General features: G+C 36.3%; 1 protein-coding gene across 8 annotated transcripts in view; it reads left to right on the top strand.

Annotated features, from left to right (window-relative positions):
- Window positions 1-14,530, top strand: part of LOC125236157 (brain tumor protein) — an 834,846-nt gene that overhangs the window by 660,774 nt on the left and 159,542 nt on the right. The window contains exon 3 of one of the 8 annotated variants that reach the window (XR_007178171.1): window positions 4,781-4,891. The exons of the other annotated variants lie outside the window; for them this stretch is intronic. The gene's annotated coding sequence lies outside the window, so the exon portion shown is untranslated. Of the gene's footprint in view, window positions 1-4,780; window positions 4,892-14,530 lie in introns of those variants that run through there. 8 annotated transcript variants of the gene reach the window in all.

The following is a 14,530-nucleotide window of genomic DNA, read 5'->3' on the forward strand; positions in this document are numbered from 1 at the left end:
GCTGATGAGACCACTTCACCCACCAAACCCCTCTGTCACTGCGTCCGGGGTCGGGGCGTCAGGGCCAGGTCCCAGGAACGCTGGACACAGTTTTGACCTACTTCGACTTCCTTAATTACGAGTAATATACTGTACGAATACATAAAGTATTTCTCTTAAACTGGTTATTAACTGGTTTTTTGAACAAACTCGAGCTAAATCTGACTTTTACGTAGATGGCAGCAGCGGCTGATTCATACAAGCCGATTCCCACATGCTTGCCTAAAATTGATTACTAGTAAAGTACCTAATGTAAAGGTAGGTTTCTTTTTACTCAGTGTTGCCTAGCAGAAATTTTCACCAGCCGCCACTGGTAGATGGTCAAGATACTCGTAGTATTAGACAAAGGCATTCAAATACGGACGCTTAGCGTAATTTAATACCTTAAGCGTATAAAGTGGAACAATGGTTGCTCCGACCTTATTTCATATTACTTACGTAGCCAAAACTTCAACTACCCCATAGCCAAACTTTACCAAGTAATCAACCAAAGTAACTTTTGAATAACTTTCTGTGTTAAGGTTAAGGTCTACTTTACAAGTCTCATTATACGGAAAGTATAAACATAACTTTATAATATAGGAATTTTATTCAGCCCGAGTTGAAAGCTGCATTCAGCGGTAATAATTCGATTCGATTTATTGAAATCAAATCAGCAGCATCGCTCTTGTATATTTTTTCATCGAATACGTCGAAAGCAGAAACGAGTATGTGGCGCTCTATGCCTATAGGGTCCTTGATGTCCTTATGTGTAATAAAATAGGTGGTTTTTATCAACATTTCTGTTAGAATAGGCTAATAGTTAAAATATTTTATGCAGTTCACGAAATAAAGCACCACAAAATTAGAAGAAATATATGGACAGTAGTTATACTAGTTATGTATAAACATAATTACTATTTAATAAGTCAAAGAGTAAGACATAAAGTAAATGAATTGACCGTGACGTCCCTCCTCAGTATTTCATAGTAATTCCATATTAGCAAATCGTTTTGACAGTTCTTAAAAAGAAGCTGATTTGACTAGTCGGAAACTAGCCTATTGCGGAAACAAAGAACCTTTTGCAGCTTCAAGCATAAATACTAGAGAGCGGACAAGCAGTGTCGCAGTTGTTAGCTCATTGAGCATACAGCGCCGTTGTGTGCGTGTACACATGACTCGCTAGTCGTTCGCATGTAAAGTGAGCTGCAAAAATGCATGGCGAATTTCTCCATGCAATTTCACAGCTCACTGTACAATAGGCTACTAGACGAATTTGGCACAATAAATGATTGTCTTCTGTAGTATTTGACATAAAAAACCAATATTTATACATTTTTGGTATAAAAAGTGTATGATGATCACTACGTATTTTCGGTTAAGAATGTATGTAATATTTTTTTTTACTTTGGCTACCGAAAACGCTGTCAGCGATATAGTGACGTCATCGAACTTACTTCATGTCTAAACATGATACTCATGTCTAAATAGCCCGGCATGTCCAATCTCCTACCTTCCTATATCTGTGATGAGAACCCTTTAGGATGGAAGCCCACAGTCCATATATAGGTAGTTAGGTACCCACATTATCACGAGTGAAATCGTCGAATTTATCAAGCACAGAGTTATCGATTAGCTGTGCGATAATAGGATTGTCGTGTTATCATTGTTATCAGAATCTGGGAGCTATAACGGAGGTCGTTGACCTTCTGATATACTTATCAATGGATACATAGTATGTAGTTTGCCGAAAATATTAAATTTAAATTGTCCTAATGCGAGTACTTTCGGCTTAAACTTTTCAAAAAACGTTATTTTAATGTGTACAGATAATTCAGTTAAGTCAAATCCTAATTACAAGATTAAAATAGATTTTAGAGTAGAGAGATTTATGTGCAAAACAGTTTTATTTAAATAAGGAAAGAAGTAAAAGTGGAGAAAATACTGTTTTGGGTTTTCAATTTGTTTATACTTAAAGTTTCTGTATGTTAAAAAAGCAATTAGATATTAAATACTAAACCACTCTATAAAGGTACATACAGATAATAATAAAAATAAAATAAAATAAAATAAAAAAGCCTTTTATTTCTTGCAAAAAAATACATCTAGTGTTACAGTTTTTCTTTAATGGTTCGGTTCTGTTGCAAGAACCCCAGTTTGGGTATAGGCCTCCTCCAAACGGTTCCATCTCTCTCAGTCTTGGGCCACTTGCATCCACGAAGGGCCAGCGATTTTGATGATGCCGTCTACCCACTTTGTGTGAGGTCGTGCCCTGCGACGTTTTCCTATAGGACCCCTCCAGGAAGATACTTTTCTAGTCCATCTGTTATCTTGTAGGCGTGCCACGTGTCCCGCCCACTTCCATTTCAGCTTTCGCGGAAAGGGTATTACATCCATCGCTTTTGTGATTTCCCGTATTTTTGTATGACGTAATGACAAATAATGACAAGCAATTAGATATTAAATACTAAACAACTCTATAAAGGTACATACAGATAATATCTACGCCTAAATTTGCATATACATAGAAACAAGAGAATCAACCGCACCCCAATAGAAGCCGAGCGCGGCCGGCCTAATGAAAAACTAACAACAGCGAAAGCAATCGAACTGAACTAAAAACGAGTTTCTATTAAAAAGCGGTCAAAAGTGAGCCATGAAAAACTGGGAATATTAAGGAAACTGTACTCCACTTATATACCAACGCGATGGTCCGTCCGACCAAATCAGCAAATCGCTTTCCTTCAAGGTCCATGATGCCTTAGGAGTCGCAAGGGACCGAAAGGCTTGGAAATCTGTTGTCCGGAGTCAAGTGATCCACGTCACGACCCTCAGCACTGAGGAGAGCGAAGCAAGGAGAAGGAGAACTCAACTTATAAAGTGAAACATCACCAATATCACCATCATATGTATCAGCCGTTTATCGCGCTATAACGAGCATATATTTCACACACACACACACACTTTCTCTATCACGATCAAACATAGTTTCTGTATTTATAAGTGCTTATTTATAAATTTTTAGACTTAGTTATTAATTTTCGGAGTGCCCTGAAAACCAGTGCCGCGTCTATTAGACACGGTATTCGCTGAGTGGCATCCTATTTGGTGTACTAGTTATTATTACTTGTTGATTTCATTCTGTATCTCTATGCCAAATAAATATTTTCTATTCTATTCTATATGCCTCTCTTAGAACGCTACTTGTCCCAGTCCTGAGCTAGTAGTCTCGTCCAGTTGTGATCCGCCATTTTTCAAATGTCGTCTCCCAACGAGCCAACGGAACTGTATTAGATGTAAATCGCGTTGTCCCTGTCCCTCTCGACTGTTTAGGATTTTCAAAAATCGAGTAATTATCTTGTCTGTGGTAATGCACGCGCAAAGTGACATCAATATTTTGTACCAATACTAATAATGACGCTATGCTACTTCTACGTCCAAACGAGACAGTGTCCGACCACTGATTGTCACCGGTGGCATGGTGTTAGCCACGGGTTCGAATCCGATTTATATCTGTATCACTACATCTTTGCTTTTATATTTTAATTTCTTACTAAAATATCACATTGGGTTCACCTGTAATGATATTTGTTTGTGTGAAAATAAATAAATAATAATAATAAATCGTATATATATCAATTTTCATTACTATATTTAGCGATCGAGCAAAACGAAACATGTGATGTTTATGTAATTAAGGAAAACATATATTGTGTAATTTTAATTAAAGATTATGATAGATATTTAAGATTACAAATATTTATTACTTTATCATCATTATATTTTATAGGATAGGACGTTTAATCCCTGCTAATACCAATAGTTACTTATGTAATCCAGCTTTCGTTTAGTTCTTTAATTTCGGCATGCGATCCATGACAGACCCTACTCCTAGTGTTCCTGCTGGTTGTGGTTGCCAGTGGCCTATTTCACAATAGTGACAATTTTCCCCCGACCGTGACACTTTACCGTTAATTGCCTGTTCAACAGGGAAATATTGACCCAGAAATAGGCACAGAATTGTCACGCCGTGTCTTGCGTGGGCGACGGTCGCGCGACCGTCGCTCGACCGTCGCCGTCGCATCTCATACTTCCATATCGATAAGGTTTGATTTCGTATGCGTCGCATCGCCGTCGCGCGACAATCGCGCGACCGTCGTCCACGCAAGCCACGGCGTCAGTGTCAAGCCTTGGATCTGCAGGCGTCCTACTGCTACGTTCCATCAGGTGCTTCTTATATAAATAAATAATAAATATTATAGGACATTCTTACACAGATTGACTGAGGCCCACAGTAAGCTCAAGGCTTGTGTTGATACTTATATACATAGAAAACGTCCATGACTCAGGAACAAATATCTGTGCTTATCACACAAATAAATGCCCTTACCGGGATTCAAACCCGGGACCGCGGCTCAGCAGGTAGGGTCACTACCGACTGCGCCAGACCGGACGTAAAAATGCTTGTTTGCCACTAATTTCTAGTATAAAAAAATACTACATTTTAACGCCGTGTCTTGCGTGGGCGACGGTCGCGCGACCGTCGCCGTCGCGTCTCATACTTCCATATCGATAAGGTTTGATTTGCGCGACACGCAAGCCACGGCGTAAGTTATAATGGGGCTACTTATTTTTTTTTTTGTTATTAGACTAAGAACCCATTTCTTTTATAAACGCAATCGTTAACATTTATATTATCCAGGCCCCGTTTGTACGTAACTCTTCATATCCATATGTAACATGCATGTACATTTGTTTCCAGGTAAGTTCCAGTGAGTGAAGCAGCGGTTTATTCCCGGCTTGTTTACCTTACCGTACATACGTGAGTATATGACGCGCGTATGTAATGTTTGCTTGTGGTTGAAGATTCGAACGCTTTTGAATGTAACTCGTAACGCTTTTAACTCTAGTGGCCTACAGTGAAACTTCGCTATTACTGAATTGGTGAGCTCCATCTTAGACTGTCTTCACTTCCCATCAGGTATGAATAAAAAAAAATGTTATGATTATGACAGATGGCGCCACCTTATTAGTCCATTGCACAGATAAAAAAATTCATACGTGAAAGCGAGAAGACGATATTTTTTTCTCTCTCTCACATATTAATGACAGTGTCATGTCTAGGCACATGCACAGGCGCCGCCTGGCGGAATAAAATGTCAGTGTGCCTCCTCATTGTTAGTGTCAATGTCACTGTGGTGAAATAGGCCACTGAAACGCCGTTGTCAAAAAATTGCTACTAAATGAATAACCTCCAATTAGTTAATTACAGTTTTAATGTCTAGAATATATCTGGAATAACGCGTTTGAGGGGTTAATATTATTTTATTAATTTTAGAACTAGTATCTAAGTAAGTTTAAAATGTTAATTTAAAAAAAAACCGGTCAGGTACTCGCGGAGCGAATGTTCCGCATAATCTTGAAAGTTTCATTCATTCAATCAATGATCATGTTACATGACAAACTTGATATGACTAGACTAGAAAAAGTAATAGTCGTAAATGTGCATCCTTGTGTGTAGCACCATCTATCGGCGAATCAAACTAATTTACGTGATCTATATATTATGTCAGTTAACTATCGACTCAGAAATTGAACACAAACTTTCAAGCTTGCTTTCAATTCAAGTATACATTTTATAATTCGAAAATCATAATTTCCCCAACGTCTGGAAAATTCTATTTCCCAAGCCCATTATACCGAAGCCCAGGATCACGTCCATATTCCCGGCATTATAATTAACCCGGGACAAATATTTGGGCCGCCAAGATTGCAGGCACCTAAGTCAAATTTTGATGAAAAAATTCCACTGTGTTTACCTCGGCGCTCGGATGAATTCGTTACGTTTTTAATGTTGTCGTTTTGGCTTGTATATTTTCCGGGGTCGCAGGTTTTTGCAAATTTTGTAACTTTATTGCTGTGTGATAACGATTGGCTGTCGTATTCCAACAATTGTGAGGTGTGTGATATTTATAAAAAACCGGCCAAGAGCGTGTCGGGCCACGCTCAGTGTAGGGTTCCGTAGTTTTCCGTATTTTTCTCAAAAACTACTAAACCTATCAATTTCAAAACAATTTTCCTAGAAAGTCTTTATAAAGTTCTACTTTTGTGATTTTTTTCATATTTTTTAAACATATAGTTCAAAAGTTAGAGGGGGGGGACGCACTTTTTTTTTCTTTAGGAGCGATTATTTCCGAAAATATAAATATTATCAAAAAACGATCTTAGTAAACCCTTATTCATTTTTAAATACCTATCTAACAATATATCACACGTTGGGGTTGGAATGAAAAAAAAATATCAGCCCCCACTTTACATGTAGGGGGGGTACCCTAATAAAACATTTTTTTTCCATTTTATATTTTTGCACTTTGTTGGCGTGATTGACATACATATTGGTACCAAATTTCAGATTTCTATTGCTAACGGTTACTGAGATTATCCGCGGACGGACGGACGGACGGACGGACGGACGGACGGACGGACGGACGGACGGACGGACGGACGGACGGACGGACGGACGGACGGACGGACGGACGGATGGACGGATGGACGGACGGACGGACGGACGGACAGACAGACATGGCGAAACTATAAGGGTTCCTAGTTGACTACGGAACCCTAAAAAAAGGGTGCCATATTATCATCTCTCACATACACGTGCCTACACGTGCCGAATCAATTGGAACATTTGGAACCCTAGGCCTCTTGCTCCGTAGGCGGGGTTACTACTATAATAGTATAATGTATAATTAATCTGAATTAAAGCCTCAGAAAATAAAATTCCACCCCGCTTAAAATTTAACTTCGCAAATATCGCATTGCTCCGTCACACAACTTGCAGATTAGAACAAGACATGATTTAAGACATTTTCATCCAGACTCGGGATTATTCTCAAGACTAGGTATAAAAAGGCTTCAGTTTTATTGCCATTAATAATTCATCCCAAATTCGACGACCCTAGACGACTCTTATGACGAATTTAATACACGTGTATGTTAAGCAGGTAAGGAAAGGTTGAAAAGGATAAAACTAACGTATTATTAGCCATCCTGGAAAGATCTCTAACACTGGATTTTATATAATAGGAATTTCCTAGTATTGCTCGATATCGCAATCGAAGCAACAGGTGCTCAATTCCGCAAAGCTCATCAATAAATCATTAATTAATCGACATTGTAAATTCTGTAGCAATTTCATTGCAACATTGTTGCGTTATAGGATCTTCCGGCCCTTGCCAAGGTCAGCATTACTACAGCTTCTTGTGTCTCTAACTATCACTCCTTCCATATTAGTGACAGTTCTGTTTCGATTGCCAGTGCCACAGAGCGTGACCGATTGGCCTTTTGTCTACTGTGATCAATTCAATGCCTTATATCAAGATTCACTGGTCTCTTTCCGATCACAACGAGTCGACGCAGCATGTTTTTTCATCCGTACCTTTTAGCTGACTGTTATTTGTCATCGTATCGCTTTTCATGTCATCTCCCACAGTTCTCACGCCTTTTTCTTGGTCCTCCTTTGCTCTTACATCCTTGACATCACATGATTAATTCCCCTCTGCATCATCTCAAGGCCGTACGCTCGTCTTGTACTTGTATGTTAGCAATAGTAATAGTAAATGTTAGTAATAATAATAAAATTATACCTATAGCATTATTTAATATGAACTATGATTACTATTACTATGAACCGCGAGTAAGCAGCTCTCTAGAAATAGTTTTTAGAAATTCCTGAAAATGAAATGTGCACCAATATTGTTACAAAATGTGTGATGAATTTTCATGATGCAACACTTTTCTCAGTATTTTATATATTAAATAAATAAATAAATTCTATTAGCTTCTGCAACATGTGCGTATATTATGAGTGTTGAATGATTCACGGTTATTTTAATATCGACCGGGATATAGACCGTGATTACCTTTTTGATATTTGTCGAGCTCCTGATTGATATCGATAGGTTTTCCGTGATGTGATGAAGCTCGACAAAAATCAAAAAGGTAATAAATACGGTCTACATCTCGGTTAATATAAGTCTATTACATATCCTTAGGGTCCCCCCACATCTAGCGTCTCGCGAGCGTCGCGTCGGGCCAACTGCATGGGCAAAGCCTGACGCCGCGTCGACGTCGCGTCGACGCGACGTCTTTTTCCATACAGTTGGCCCGACGCGACGCTCGCGAGACGCTAGATGTGGGGGGACCCTTAGGGCAACATTTACACGATGCAAGAACTCGCATGCCAGTTTTGTTACATTGCGGTATTTCATTGGTGTGCTGAATTGTGTGTAAATTCTATAGTCCGCAATGTAACTAAAATCGCATGCGTGTTCGCGCGCCGTCTTAATGGGGTCTTAGATCAGTTGAGGTATTAAGTTACAAATAAAAAACCGGCCAAGAGCGTGTCGGGCCACGCTCAGTGTAGGGTTCCGTAGTTATTCGTATTTTTCTCAAAAACTACTGAACCTATCAAGTTCAAAACAATTTTCCTATTAAGTCTTTATAAAGTTCTACCTTTGTGATTTTTTTCATATTTTTTAAACATATGGTTCAAAAGTTAGAGGGGAGGGGGGACGCACTTTTTTTTCCTTTAGGAGCGATTATTTCCGAAAATATTAATATTATCAAAAAACGATCTTAGGAAACCCTTAATCATTTTTAAATACCTATCCAACAACATATCACACGTTGGGGTTGGAATGAAAAAAAATATCAGCCCCCACTTTACATGTAGGGGGGTACCCTAATAAAACATTTTTTTCCATTTTTTATTTTTGCACTTTGTCGGCGTGATTGATATACATATTGGTACCAAATTTCATCTTTCTAGTGCTAACGGTTACTGAGATTATCCGCGGACGGACGGACGGACGGACGGACGGACGGACGGACGGACGGACGGACAGACAGACATGGCGAAACTATAAGGGTTCCTAGTTGACTACGGAACCCTAAAAATGGGGAAAGCAGGTAAATTCTATTTTCGAACGTCTAACATCTGTCGCACAAATGTTCTGCGCAGAGGCATATTTTTTTCTAATCTGGGTTTAAACAGGATCTTATGTTTAGAGACATAGTTTAAAACGTTTTTGTGTCGTTAAAACTGACTACTGGCCCAGATATTAAAAACTAGCTTTTGCCCGCTTATATACTAGCTACGCTCGCGTTAAATTGCGTAATTCTCCATACAAACTTCCACCAACCATTTCAGGTAAGTGGGGGTTTAGAAAGAGACAAAAAGTAGCCTATATCGCTCTTCTTCCCCTCAACTATCTCCACTTAAAAAGTCGCGTCAATTCGTCGCTCCGTTTTGCTGTGAAAGACGGACAAACAAACAGACACACACACACTTTCCCTTTTATAATATTAGTATGGATAGCTGTTAGTAACTTAGTTTGGTTTGACTATGAATACCTATAAATTAGTTATACTTAATTATTAACTATTAAACAAAGTAACAATTGCTTTATTATAGCGATGCAGTCATATATTATTGAAATCCCAGCTGTTCACAAAACATTTTATACTCAGCCTCTTTGTGGTCTCACACCTACAACTATTACGATTCATAACATTAGTTAGATTTACAATAATTTATATTAGGTAATACAATTTGCTTTCCATGTACTAATAACATATAGGTACATCAGTTATAAAATTCGCAAATTTAAAGGTGTTCTAAAAAGCAAAATATAAGTCATTTCCAATTGTTGCCGAAAATATGTTTTTGTTTTAGCTATACAATATAAGGTGCTAACAAATTAGTCACGGATATTTTTACGGCTGATAGTACTCCGCTCCTGGAGTATATTTATGTATGAAACATCATAGGTTTTGTTATGTTTTTTTAGAGAAAACTAGGAAACAAATATGCTATGTTAAAACACCCCGTTAATAAAATTATTAAATGAGACACTAAATTAAAATATTTTTTTTTGTTAAGGTTATGAAAACAAAAAAAATCATGATTTTTTTCAGTAATTTCTAGTGAAAGTTCATTGTTTTGATGTTAATTAACGTCCCTTAAATTATCCGTGACTAATTTGTTAGCACCTTAAAGTTTAATTTTTGTTTGTATTACAGAACAGAACACACCCCCTTGATGTACATAGTGTCATAATTTTTAAGAAAAAAAAAATGTTTTGACTTCTAGACAAATATTTCTTTCAGTATGTAGCTTTAGCAACAGTGGCTCCCAGCGTATTATGCTTCTAATTTTATCACTTATATATATATATCGATAAAGTATCCGTCACGCTTTGGCAAGTATGTCAGTGTGAGGGTGACATACTAAGGTGAAATAGCCCATAATGGACAGTGATGCCATTATGGACAAAAAAACACAAATCCTTAAAAATAAGTATCTAAAATTAGTTTCTAAAAACTGACGGCTATGTACCATAAACTAGAGTTGTAGAGCTGTTTCATTTTGAAGTTTCAATTAATTCGGTTATTTCTGAAGGATTTGGCGGCAAGATAAAATTCATCAGTTTACTGAAAAAAATATCAAGACGAATTCATAGTAATGTTGCTAAGAGAGTAGAGTTCATGTATAAAATAATAAAAAAATAATACTCGGTGTAAACTTGAATGCGTTTTACTTGCTGCATTAAGCATGAGATAAGGTATAAAACATACTAGTTTGTTGCTCCAAAGATATAAAGAAATGGCGTTATTTTGCGAGTGTATGATGGACAAGGAACAATTTACAAAACCAAAATTTACAAGAAACAATCCTATGTTAAAATAACTCAAACTAATTGTATTTATGGTATATAAAATTGACTCATTGAGTATCAGTTGGCTTTAAAAGTAAAATTTTAAACTTATTTCACTGTCCATAATGGGGGATCCATTACTGGAGAACTGCCGTCCATAATTGGAGAAAAAACACCTAGTTTTAATTTGTTAAGTATGAAGAAACTATTAGGAGTATCCATTCTGCAATATGCTTGAAATGTAAAAGAAGGATAGGACATTCAAGATTTAACACGCTTAGCGGTAGAATTTTTACATTTATGAGTGAAATATCAAAAACAGGCGAAAATTTTCCTTAAACTGTCCATGATTGGGTCCGTTACCTTATGTCTTATCCACGTAGACAAATAATAAAATAGGAAGCATGATACGCCGGCTGCCCTATTTAAAATAGAGTCTAGATGAATGTTAGTCTTCACAAATATCTGTCATGCATTGGTTACATGTTTCATAAGCTTATCGGCAAGTAAACATCCGTACCTAAACAAACATCCAAAATCGTCGAATCTGTAGCTTAACATCCAGATCCACGACCTTATGCTCTTAGAAATATACTTCAGTATTGATTACGTTATGTACAGCAGGAAAACTGAATGTAGGTTAAACTGACGGGCTCGGATATATATACGCAGAATTTAATGGTTTATAATTGTTTTCCTCCACGGGTTTATAGAAAGAAAATCGGAGGACAATAAGAATAACAAGGTTAACTGGATGAGATCCCATTAAGGGATAAGTTCCCCTTCAGTGTATGTGAATCTGTAACTGTGTCTTTTTTGTTTCTTTAATGTAAAACTAGCTTTTACCCGCATCTTCGCTCGCGTTAGAAAGAGACAAAAAGAAGCCTATGTCACTCTCCATCCCTTCAACTATCTCCACTTAAAAAATCACGTCAATTAGTCGCTCCGTTTTGCCGGGAAAGACGGACAAACAAACAGACACACGCACTTTCCCATTTATAATATTACTATGGATAAAGCTTATATATGTCGCAGTAAGATAGATAAAGCCGTTATATAGTTATAACCCTAGGGATATAATTATATGTCGTAACATAGTTAAACGAAAGCGATTTATTGCTATCTTACTAGGAATATAACTATAATACGTTACTATAAGTTGTTAGTGAGTTTTAAATACGTATAACAAGGTGACTTTTGACAATATTTGTGGTTTTCCAGGCACTCGGTGTTCTATAACATGCATAACAAGCAGTGTTCCGGAGCATTATGCTTCATTTAAAATAGGTACTTACTTATCTTACAATTTGTACGGTTTTGATACTTACTTATAAATTTATTATATATTATTTAAATTATCTATTTATTATTATAAATCCGTTTATTGCAGACAACATATGGTCCAATTAAAATAACAGTACAATTAAAATAAATAAATCACAGTTCAAAATAAAAATACATAATTTACCAGTAATTTCAAAAATAAAATTGTATTTGCGACAATACTGACATTTTTTTCTGTTTATATTATAGCATTTTAAAAGATAAAATCATAAAAACTCACAGATTAAATTAGAATTACATATAGTCCTAGGCTATTTAAAATTCAAATAAATATATTATAATTATAAGTCAATGTATAAAAATGTCAGAAATGTCAGCAATAAATAAAATAAAATTAAAATTATAAAATTACATTTGATTTCAATTATAAAATTAAATTTAAATTTAATTACAAAAATTAAAGCTAAATTAAATATATTAATAATGAATTGTCTAATAATAAAAACTTGATATTTATAAAAAATATTTTGTTTTCTTCGAGCCACGACTTCAGTGTATTTTTTAGGCTTTGAGCTGTTCTGTCTAACTTATGTTTAACCCCCGACGCAAAAACGAAGGGGTGTTATAAGTTTGAAGTGTCTGTCTGTTTGTCTGTCTGTCTGTCTGTATGTGTGTCTGTCTGTGGCATCGTAGCTCCCGAACGGATGAACCGATTTAGATTTAGTTTTTTTTGTCTGAAAGCTGAGTTAGTCGGGACTTCGGGAGTGTTCTTAGCCATGTTTTAAGAAAATCGGTCTACTATGTCGCAGTCGGGAGTTTTTTCAAAATTTTAATTTTGTGGTTAGGTTATATTCTAATTAAAATGCTGACTTTCGTTTTGCGGGCTACAGATTAAATTGTATCCTAAATTGAATAATCTTAATTAAAATACCCATCTAAGTTCGGGATCGCATGTTCTGTAAATTTAATACAAAATGTAATTTTCGTGTAGCTTTGTCTTTATTTCTATGACAAGGCTTGGTTTCTTGTGGATAAATCATAATTTTGACTTGTCATTAAAGGCGGACACGCTATTTCGAGAATTTTGTATTAATTTTACCCTACAATAAATGTTGGAACTCTGTTTCAAAGTGATATGGTTAGGTACATTTTTCATAGGCGCATTCTAGATTTATGAAGGTTTTAGGGGAATATTGTGTGTGTTAAATAAAGCACAAAATTGAAAATAAATAACGTTCTGCCAGACACTTTACTGTGTTGTTTTTGACATAAGGTCGAAGGGACAAAATAACATTTCATTCCATCTGATCGACGCCATACATGACCAGTGAGCACTCTATTTAATAATGCAGTAACCTAACCACACAATAAAAATAAAAAAAACCCCCGACCGCGACATAGTGGACCGATTTTGATCAAACATTGCTAAGAACACTCCCGACTAATTCAGCTTTCAAACAAAACAAAAAAATCTAAAATTGGTTCATCTGTTCGGGAGCTACGATGCCACACACACACACAAACAGACAGACACGTCAAACTTATAACAACCCATCGTTTTTTCGGTTGTTAAAAAATGTAAAAGATTCTGTACCATACAATATTAGCTGGGTCATTGCACAGAACTATTTACAATGTTCACTGTTTTGCGTATGATTTTTCTTATCACTAGGACAGACGGTACTATACCGCTACATTTTATGTTCTGCAATGTTATCTACAAAGGAAATTACTGTTACAGAATTACTCAACATAACAATGAACCGCCTTTTTAAAAAGATAATTACTATTTGGAACGTAAACTTATTTAGTCATTAAGGGAGATATCTGAAAAAGTTTTTCCGCAAGTGACTTTATTATAAATAATATACAATTGCTGTAAATACATATAAAACATACTTAAATTAGGAACAAATGTCTGTGTTAATTACACAAATAAATTAATTTACCGGGATATGAACCCAGGACTAATCGGTCACAATCCACAAGGCCAGACTGGTTTATCAAAGAGTTTCATTATAATTAAATATAGAGCGTGCGGATAGAAAATGATCGTGAAATGTCCCTTACATTTTTCCTTCCATCCTTTAATAATATATCACAAATATATCAAAGTTTTTTTTCCCCTCACTAGCTCGGAAACACGTGTTTTGTCCTTTAATACCAGCGGGTAAAAACGCATTTTATCCACTAGTGGGTAAAGTAATTTGACCTTGAATAAAGTCAAATTAACTGTTTTAAAATTGATAAAAGTAGGTGAATCTACTAATTGAGATGATTTACCACCTGTGGAACTACTGGAAGCGGTGATAAACGCATTTTTTGCGTTGTAGTTTCCTCGCTATAGTGAGGGGAAAAGTTTTGTGTTACACTCGGGTGCAAATGTATTTTACTTCTCGTGTGTTAAAAAACTCGCAAGTTCAGGATTCTATTCTCGAACCACTCGCTTCGCTCGTGGTTCAACTATAGAATCCTTTCACTTGCTCGTTTTTCAATTCCACACTCGG

This window comes from Leguminivora glycinivorella, chromosome 18, assembly GCF_023078275.1.
Source record: "Leguminivora glycinivorella isolate SPB_JAAS2020 chromosome 18, LegGlyc_1.1, whole genome shotgun sequence".
Taxonomy (NCBI): domain Eukaryota; kingdom Metazoa; phylum Arthropoda; class Insecta; order Lepidoptera; family Tortricidae; genus Leguminivora; species Leguminivora glycinivorella.